Below are 9,164 nucleotides of genomic sequence, written 5' to 3'. Positions count from 1 at the left end.
GATGACACCAGAGAAAGAGACAAGCAACAAAAACTTCAGTTGCTGAAGTCCATCACTTCTCCTCATCTCTCCTCCCTCACTTCAAGTAAAATCAAGAAGATATCCACGACATTCAGTACCAGACACAGAAATCTGACACCTGAAAGCAACACAGAACTCTGGCAAATCCCAAGGCAGCAAAGGGAAGCCTGTCCTTTCCTGGTCCCTGGAGAGATCTCACCTCTGTCCATGTCCTTTAACTCCACTACTGCCTGATTCTGTTTTCCATTTAAGACTATTACCTCATAAAAAGAGATGAAGTATGTAAAATAATTTCCTAAGTCAGGAAAACAAGAGCTAGCTTTAAAAAAAAAAAAATAGGTACAGCTGAAATAAAGCTCTAAACTCTTCTACAACATACCTTTGTTGACAAATGAGGGATTTAAGCAAAGTTTTGTGGGTGCAATAGCTTAGCAAGACATCTCTCATGTTTGTCTGATAAATAATGCAAGGAGCTATCTTTCCTTTTTAGCAGTATCACTTAACAGATGCCAACCGGATTTCTGTGTCTGTCTAACAGTGCGACACAAATACAACACACCTCTGAAGTGTATCAACATACAGATCTGCATAACAGATTGCACATTTTCCAAACCTACCCTTTATAGAAGACTTTTGGCCTCGACAACACCCTTTCAATTAATGTCTTTGCTGTCTTGTGATACAATTCAGATCGAGAATTATTCTTCAACAAAACCACATCAGCCTCAAATCAATAGTGCATATTGTTCACTTCTCTTAGTCTAAACATCCTTAAGAATTCATACCCATTTTGCATGCTTAGTAAATTTTTCTATAAGCCCTGACATAACGTCACCTTAAATACTTTAAAACTTTCCATTGTACATACAAAAAAATAATTTAGCAATGTGCAACAACAAATACATGGGTATTTCTTTCCCCTCTCCCTCCCAGTCATATGGCATTCATGACCAAAACCACAAGAAATTAAAACAATTCCAGCTGCTGGTCTCGAACACAGGTTTAGACCTCTCTTCTTAACAAACCCATGTCCCTGAATAGCAGCTTATACACAGCTAGAGAAATGCCTCTTTGAAGATAAATTAAATTGCCTTATCTGAAACATGAACTAGGTCCTAATTGAAGAAGCCTTCCCACCACTAAGACAGCTTCAGAAGAGTCAAGATTGACTTTTCAGAAGTGTTAAAGGCAAGTCACAGCATGAAATACGGTTCAAGTTCTGTCACATAGACCCTATCCACATTAAAAAAAAGTCAGCGAGTTAATTAAGTACAAGGGCAAGTCGTTACATGCAGACAGTGAGGAAGCTACTCACAAGCAGCTCCTAGAGCACTCCATCTGTTTACCTGCCATTCCTCAAAGGTAACGAAATACTGTACCTCAGAAGTAGCTTTTTTCACTTCATATTGTTTTAATGTGACTTCAGCTTTATAAAACACTGTACCTCTGGCACCCATCTCCCCTGAAAACTTATCAAGCTTGCCTTTTTCTTTCATCTCCTGACTACAGTTTGGTTAGCACCATTTTCCTCTCCAAATTCCTTTCAAATTATTCCAGGTGGACACTTGACCACTTTAATAGATATAGGCAGTAGAGCTGAACAATCTCCACAAACAAAGTTGTCTTTTGCCAGCATACCTATGGCTCCACAAGGGTATAAAATACAGGCAAAGAATCCCAGTTTCATACTGCAATTAGATTTGGTACTACTACCTTCCTTTGTCCAATGTAACACACTATGTACTTGTTTAAAGCACCATTAAAAAGTTAGCAAGGCATATCACTAAGAATACCAAAATCCATTATCAAAGAGCTATCTGGCAAAATCTGTTCAAAAGAAATCCAAAATAGGCCCAGCCTGGGAGGGACAAAAAAACCCAGAGGAGGATTATAAAAAATTATAATCAACAGAGAAACAACCAGCCACGGGTAGTGAGCAAAGCACTTTTCAAACACGAAGTAGCAAAACCATTTCTACTATAGAGGGACATTTGCCATTATACAAATAACACGGAAAACAGTTTCCGAAGAAACCACACACCTGACACCATCAGTGAATGACATATTAAAAGGTAACAGTAACAAAGCCTTATAGCTAGGTAATGTTTAACCTCATCCTATCTTGAGGCAGACCTGCAATGGCCAGGTTTTACCCACCCTAACAAATGCCTCAAGTTTCAGGCTGCTCGCTGTCCACCACACTCATGTCTCTCAGAAGCGGAGGGTTTCTGTGCAGCTAAGCAGAAATCTTCCTAATACTTCAATAATTTTGCACTCTGAGCTCCAGAAAATACTTGCAAATCACTTCAACTGCATGTAAGGACTGAACTCAATGGATTCCACTCTTACACATTATTCTTTTCCAAAATGCCTGTTGGCATATTTCTGTAAAAGTCTGATCAATAATAATATCACAGTTATTTGGAGGTACTTACCAGACAAGCCTGATGACTAATGCCTAAACACACTGGTCAGTCTAAAAGTACATGACTAATATTCTAAAAATAAACGAGATAGCTGCCACTACTCAGGTAGACTTACCAAGAAAGCACATGGGAAAAGTGGCTGTTGGCAGAGGGGTCTGGACAGGCCAGCAACAGCAGCACTGCTCAGGTGCCTTTAACCACACAGGGAAAGTTAATTACATGACCGTGGAGAGGAAATACAACAGTCATGAGTCATCCACATAACCATGTGCTTTATCAATACACTTCATAATATTAAAGTTACTAATTAGCAACAGCACAAAACAGTGATGCAGTAATTGGAGAGTGAGTAGCTTGAATCTTTGGACCTTTTTATCTTCTACTGATCTGGCACTTGGAATTTATGTGCATTTTGAAATCCACAATGAACACGTAGGAAACTGTGCAATGCTACCAGCATTCTAACACCCTGCATCTGCTAATTGCAGATGCTTTTGGAATCCCCAAAATACTTTACAGACTTCTGGACATGATCAGCTATATTACCAAGTTTCCAGTAACACCATCATCACTCTCAACTCACTCCACCAGCCTACTGTAGAAGACGAAACAATGGCAGAGTTTAGCTCTGTGCAAAAGGAATTTTCAGGACTGCCACAAGGATCCTAAAGTGCCTCAAATTTTTCTGCATAAAAATTGAAACAGTTTATCCCAAGCTCCCAGACTTGCACACCCATCTAGGGATTCAAGATAACCAGATATCAACACTCCACAAGCTCAGCTATAAACAAATGTCATCTAGATCCACTTTTAATTTCAGCTGGTTTATGGGAACGTGACTTTATACTTGCCAGTTATCTCCACCACTAATACTTTTTCCTGTTCCTTTCTCTGCTGTGACATTAGCCCAAGATTTTGTGTGGCTGAAGTGGACAGTTTGGGGGAACTATCAAACTGAAAAAACAAGGCAAGGAGGGTTAATTTCTTAGCTGGTTAAGTTCCCTGATGAAGTTCTCTCTACTACGTTATCTCTCGATTTCTGCCAATACAGTGTGAGAAGTGAGCAGTCAATAAATAAGCTGCCTCACTGCACATGGGGTCACAACCTAATTCAATTACAAATCAACTTAAATAAGCGTGGAGGACCCCAAAGTTATCAAGCAAGCAACAGAAATTCAGAGCAATTAGAAGATTAAACAAACAACCTGGCAATAAAACAAGTGGACTAGAAACAACCATTTACAGAGTTTATAAATTTGAGTTTTACACAGAACTCACCTGTGCTTACACACCTCCTCAGACAAATTCATACATGAAGAAAAACAGTAATTTAAGACCTTCAGCTTTTCACAGGAGGCTTCTGCCTGCCTACACGTTAATCTGAAAAGGATGTATCACAACAGAAAATGTGCTTTGTACCAGCCCTGTTTATTCACTTATTGGTCCAAGTCCAGTCACTCTGTGACATTATACTACTAATTCTAAACCTAAATTAAAATATAATACTACAGTCTAGACAATTACCCCAAACCCCGGGCACATTAATAATGGGATAAAAGCAATCCAATTTACAAACTGCATTAAGATCACTTTTTTCAGGACCTCTGCCAGTTTTATCTAGCCACTATTATCTAAGAAATACACCTTCAACTTCTGAAAAAGATCAATATCCTTCTTCCCCAGCACAATCAATCTGAGCCCATTTCAATGAGAGAAGATTCCATAGTCTCCAAGCTGTCCCTTAATGAATAATGAGGGAGGCACAAATCAAGCAGCTTTTAATGCCACACTACTACAGCAATGGTCAGAGCATGGACAGGCAAACCTAGGTCACGTCAGACTTCATTGATTGCTGCCAATAGCACTGCTCCATTAAAGAGGAAAAGAGGTGACACGTACATATCCCAAAGCATAAGTGCCACTCAGGCAGCTCCAAAGCCAGCAAAACCTTCTGCACCACATTTTGCATCCAAATCACTTTAAAATGGAATTACAGCACGAGAGCCAGGATATCTCAAGCTTCTCCTCTGCAAACCCTGTTACCCATTTCTTCTGTGTGTGCTTCAGTCCTCGGACAGCTGACAGACACACAGGACAAGCAGTGTAAGTCAAGAGATTCATGAGCTCCAAGAAATTAATAGTTTGGGCCAACCACTTTTTGGCAGAGGAGATCATAGCAAGCTTGACAGTCAAATTCCCTTGCTGGCAGTTCTGCTTATTATCTGGGCATGCTGGTCTCAACTCCTCAACTGACCCAGGCTTGTTGTATTTCCTTACTTGCACTAGGAACTACAAAACTATCTAAAACCCATGGGAGGAAGGGCAAAGATGACTTCCAGTCAAATTTTCCAGGTCTGATCAGTTGAGGGGGTACCACTCTTCCAGTCAAAGACTTAAAAAACTGATTTTACTGCTTCAATATGATTGCTAAGAACAAGTAATAAATGTGAGTCACCAGAGGGCACTAACACTTCTACCAAATGGTAAATGCAGCCCTTCAATTAGGGAGGCTGATAATTACATCCACATCATCATGTATATTTTATCTGGATTGAACTTCAGCCAGCTTGTTCTAATCCATGTTCAAATCTCAACTACATACTGATGAGGCACTGAGCTACATTAACTGTTGTGGTCACACTTGCAATTCATGGGAGAGGCTCACAGTCTCCTCAGACAGACCAGGGAAAATAGGGCAGGCACACGTTCACATGCAACCTCCAGCTTCCCTTGCCTATGGAATGTATGCGTACATCCAAATACAAATGAAATTCTGAAACAGACATGGAGAACAGGCCACAAGTCCTACATCTCATAGAAACAGAATAAATAACTATTCTTGAGAGTTTGAATCAAGATCTGTCCTATCATAGGGGACTGCAAGCAATTTCTGCCTGCAGAAGAGAAAAGGGAAAGGCTGCCCCTTGACCATCGGGCAGCAATGGATGTGTTGTTCTCTCAAGTCTGGCACCAAATCAACTGCCATGTTACAGCCTTAATCTTTAACAAAGGAGGCTGCTCTTTACCACTGAGAAATAGGCAGGTCTTTAAACCACAAATACTATGCTCAGGAGGGGTTGATAAGAGTGTTTCTTGATACTCTGACCAAGCAGCTCTAGAGCCTCAGTGCCAGGCAAAGGTGTGCGCTGCAGCACAGCCAGGGAGCTTCTGGGGCAGGAAACCTTGACTTGTTGATGCAGTTGATAGAAAGAGCCAAACCACACCTAAACAGTTCAGACCTATAGAAATAAGGGCAAAGCCTCCAGGCCCTCTAGGGTACACAGATGCTTCTTTTCCCAGCTTTACCTAGACTGTCATTCTTGTAGTCAGGACTGCAGGACAACAAAGACAAGGCAAGAGAAAGGGAATCCCATCCTTCTGGAAAAGTACACCTTACTCATCGAGCTGTTGTTTGTCTGTGCTGAAGTTACTGACATGTAAAAAGTTACAGTGACAATAAGGCTGGGGTAGGAAGGACTCTGTGAGCAAACTCAGGGGATCTCCATGGGTTCAAGGAAGACACCACCTGTGCCATATGACAGCCTACAACCCATCTGGAAGCCCGTCAGGAGTTTTGAAAACACCAGCTGAGAGTGTACTAGGGCGGCACACCTCAGAGCAGCGAGTCCAAGAGAGTAAAGATCAGCCTAAAATGCAGGTCAGGAACACCACATTTTAAAATACTTTGTGGTGACTCACTAGATTTCCCAGTGTTTTATTTGCTGTACTGTAACATTTAGCAAACAGGTCCCTTTTTCTAGACAAACTCTCCTATGAACTGAAACACAGACTGGGAACAGCCTCCCTTGGCCACAAGCTGGTTCAATGCCCATCATTTATGCCATTCTGAGTCAGAGCAAGCAGCTCCAGCGTTCACAACACACCACGCTGCACAACACATCCTCCCTGTTCAGGGCTTCGGGCCACCCTCTCCCTGTTCCCCCACCTTCTCCACTTCACACAGCTCCTCCTGACTGCACAAAGCCAGCGTTGGGAGCCCTTAGACACTTCACACTGCCCTGCTCCAGCTCGGATTTCGGATGACCCCTTCCTGCTGGGCAGAAGTCTGAGTGGGACCAGCTTGCCCACAACTAGGGACTCCAGTGCCATTTTCCCTGGAATCCTATGAGGCTTTTATGGATCTTTGTAAAGGAAAAAGAGTTTCAGTCACACATCCACATGTTCCAGAGGACTGAGCATACAGAGCATCTACTTAAAACACCCAACCGCAATATTAAGACACACTCGCTTCAGCAGTCTTTTAAGGTGATTAATTCATAAACAGACAAAACATGAAGCCCACAAAGCTTCTGCTCATGCAATAACTATGACACACACACTTGTATTAAAAGGTGATTCCTACTGCAGCAGTTCCAGGTATTTAAATGCAAAGGTTTTTAACAGAAATGTTTCCTCGTAATTTTGAAAAGTCATTTCTAGGTGTGTTTTCTAACAAGAGCTGTAAACAACACGTAGAAGAGAAATGCATCATGCCTTTGGTGGCTTATACTTTGACAAAATGCAACCAATTACACTCCCCACCCCTAAAGGATATTTTCAACTCAGCTTTAGTTATTGAATGGAAGGAGGAGCTCAAATGACTCAGCTTCAAGCAAATATAAAGGAAAAGATTAACCCCTAATCTCAATCAAAAAAAAATAGTGGAACAAGCTGATTAAGATGGAGGTGTGGCTTATCAATTCAAATCTTTTAATATTCAAACACATCAAGCAGAGCATTAGCACACTGTGACTGAGCATTACTTTTCTGTACAAACACAGTCAATTTCAAAAATCAAAGTTTACACAAGTAGTTGAAGTTAAAGTTAGCCCTGTATCTTCATTCTTGTTCATCAGTGCTGAGCAACATAAAGATCAATAAAACACTGAAACACTGGCATTTTTAATCTACAGTCACCAGGCAAGATAAAAGCATGGAAAGGAAAAGACCTCTCCAAAATTCTGCAGGAAAACCCCCACATTTCTACAGGAAAAAAAACCCAAAGAAACAAACAAAACCCACTGGAGAGTAAACAGGATAACCTCATGAAGGGGGTTTTCTAGGCGGAGTTGTCTCCATTAGACTGAGTTAAGCATTTCTTATCAAAATACAGCAAAATAAATTACGAGGCAGAGCATGTCACACGGGAGCTCACAGACACCAGGTGAGTGCCGTACATCCTCCACACGAATTCACAACTGCTCGTCTCCCCAGCTCGGCCATGCCACACCAGCAGCTCAGTGCAGAGCACACCCGCAGCTGTGCTGGGAGGGGTATTTAATTCCAGACTAGCCGGAGTGTTCCTTTACATGCAGCCCGAGCTCCAAACACAGATGTCACCAGAGGGCACCCTCTCAGTTCCAGTGACCCAGCTTCAGCCAGCTTCTGAGCAGGACTGCAGACAACCCACAAGCAGGGATGTGCAGAGGCTGTGGAAAGCAGAAACAGTTCTGCTTCTACAAGAGATTGCCTTAAAAAAAAAAAAAAAAAAAAAAGCCCCAAAGAAACTAAATTAAAAAAAAAAAAAAAAAGAATTTACATACAGAGCCCAGAAACATAAAATATTTTCCAGAGTTTTTCTATCAGACACTGCTAGAAAAAAATCACAATTATCAACTTCTCTACAATGTTATGCTGTGGCACTTGGTGCCAACTCGCTCCAGCAGTTTTGGCACCCATGTGGTCATATCAACTCCCAAAAGCAGGGTCCAAGGCAGTACAGCTCATGCAGAGGTGCCTGTGGAAGTCCTCTGGCTCTGTTATCAGATACTACACGTTACAATAATACATGAAAAAAATGCGTGAGTAGTTGTCAAGCTTTGGTCCATGTATTATTTCTCATGCCCTGTTGAGAGTTAATAATGTTTTAAAACAAACACCTGGTGAGTCAAAGTTCATTAAATAAAATTACGTACAACCAGTAAAACATGCAATAGGTCTATATACCAAAAAGGGTCTCAAACAACTGGTTGGTATGCACAGAATGTTACACCCATTTTGTTTAGAAATAAACACCACCACAGTACAACTAAAATGAAGTCAGCTGCAGAAGCAAGCAGTGATGAGAGAAAAAGAAAATAGTCGCTGTGCATCCCATATTTTCCAATCTTGAGAAAACCTAAAAAGCTGTAGGCCTATCAAACATTTGATTGCCTGGTTATCTACTGATCCCATTTGAAAAGAAATAGTCTCCACCTCCTCTAGCTATCTGTGATTGCAAAGCTCCTTAATTCAGCAGAGGCACAGAAGGAGGGGTGCAGGAATAAGACCTGTGCAAAGGTACCTTTTGTCAGTAGAGGCATCTCTCAAATAGTGACAGTATAGGAAAGCTGCAAATAGATAAACACAGAATTTCACCAGGCCTGTAACTACTATTAAACCCACAGGGCAAGTAACTCCAAACTATTACCTGTCATCACCACTCATCGTGGTTTCAAATATATCTACAGAATTGCTTTTCCAGCATCTGCTGCCAGGAAAGAAATAATGCTAAACATGCCTCACGTCTAATAAACAGCATCTATTTGTCCATCCTCTAAAGCAGATTCCTGTCTACTGAAAGGCAACATGCTCTGAAATTACCCTGGTTTACATGAAAGTGGTGCAACGTGGTGTTCACCCCCTGCTTACACCCAATTGTTCCTCGTATCCTCATCCCTGGGCACTGCCCTGTCCCTCGTGTCCCCATGCCTTCCTGCTGCCCTGTCCCTCGTGTCC

General features: G+C 41.6%; 1 protein-coding gene across 2 annotated transcripts in view; it reads right to left on the bottom strand.

Annotated features, from left to right (window-relative positions):
- The window catches only part of RALGPS2 (Ral GEF with PH domain and SH3 binding motif 2), a 114,954-nt gene extending 106,162 nt beyond the window's left edge, over positions 1-8,792 (bottom strand). Inside the window, exon 1 of one of the 2 annotated variants that reach the window (XM_017737412.1) lies at positions 8,731-8,792. The gene's annotated coding sequence lies outside the window, so the exon portion shown is untranslated. Of the gene's footprint in view, positions 1-2,562; positions 2,661-8,730 lie in introns of those variants that run through there. The other variant, XM_017737413.1, reaches the window with a different exon arrangement.
- Positions 8,793-9,164: the final 372 nt, after the last annotated feature.

Source organism: Corvus brachyrhynchos, unplaced genomic scaffold (assembly GCF_000691975.1).
Source record: "Corvus brachyrhynchos isolate BGI_N302 unplaced genomic scaffold, ASM69197v1 scaffold466, whole genome shotgun sequence".
NCBI classification, from domain to species: Eukaryota; Metazoa; Chordata; class Aves; order Passeriformes; family Corvidae; genus Corvus; species Corvus brachyrhynchos.
The sequence above is the reverse complement of the archived record's forward strand: the minus strand, read 5'-3'. Positions and strand labels throughout refer to the sequence as shown.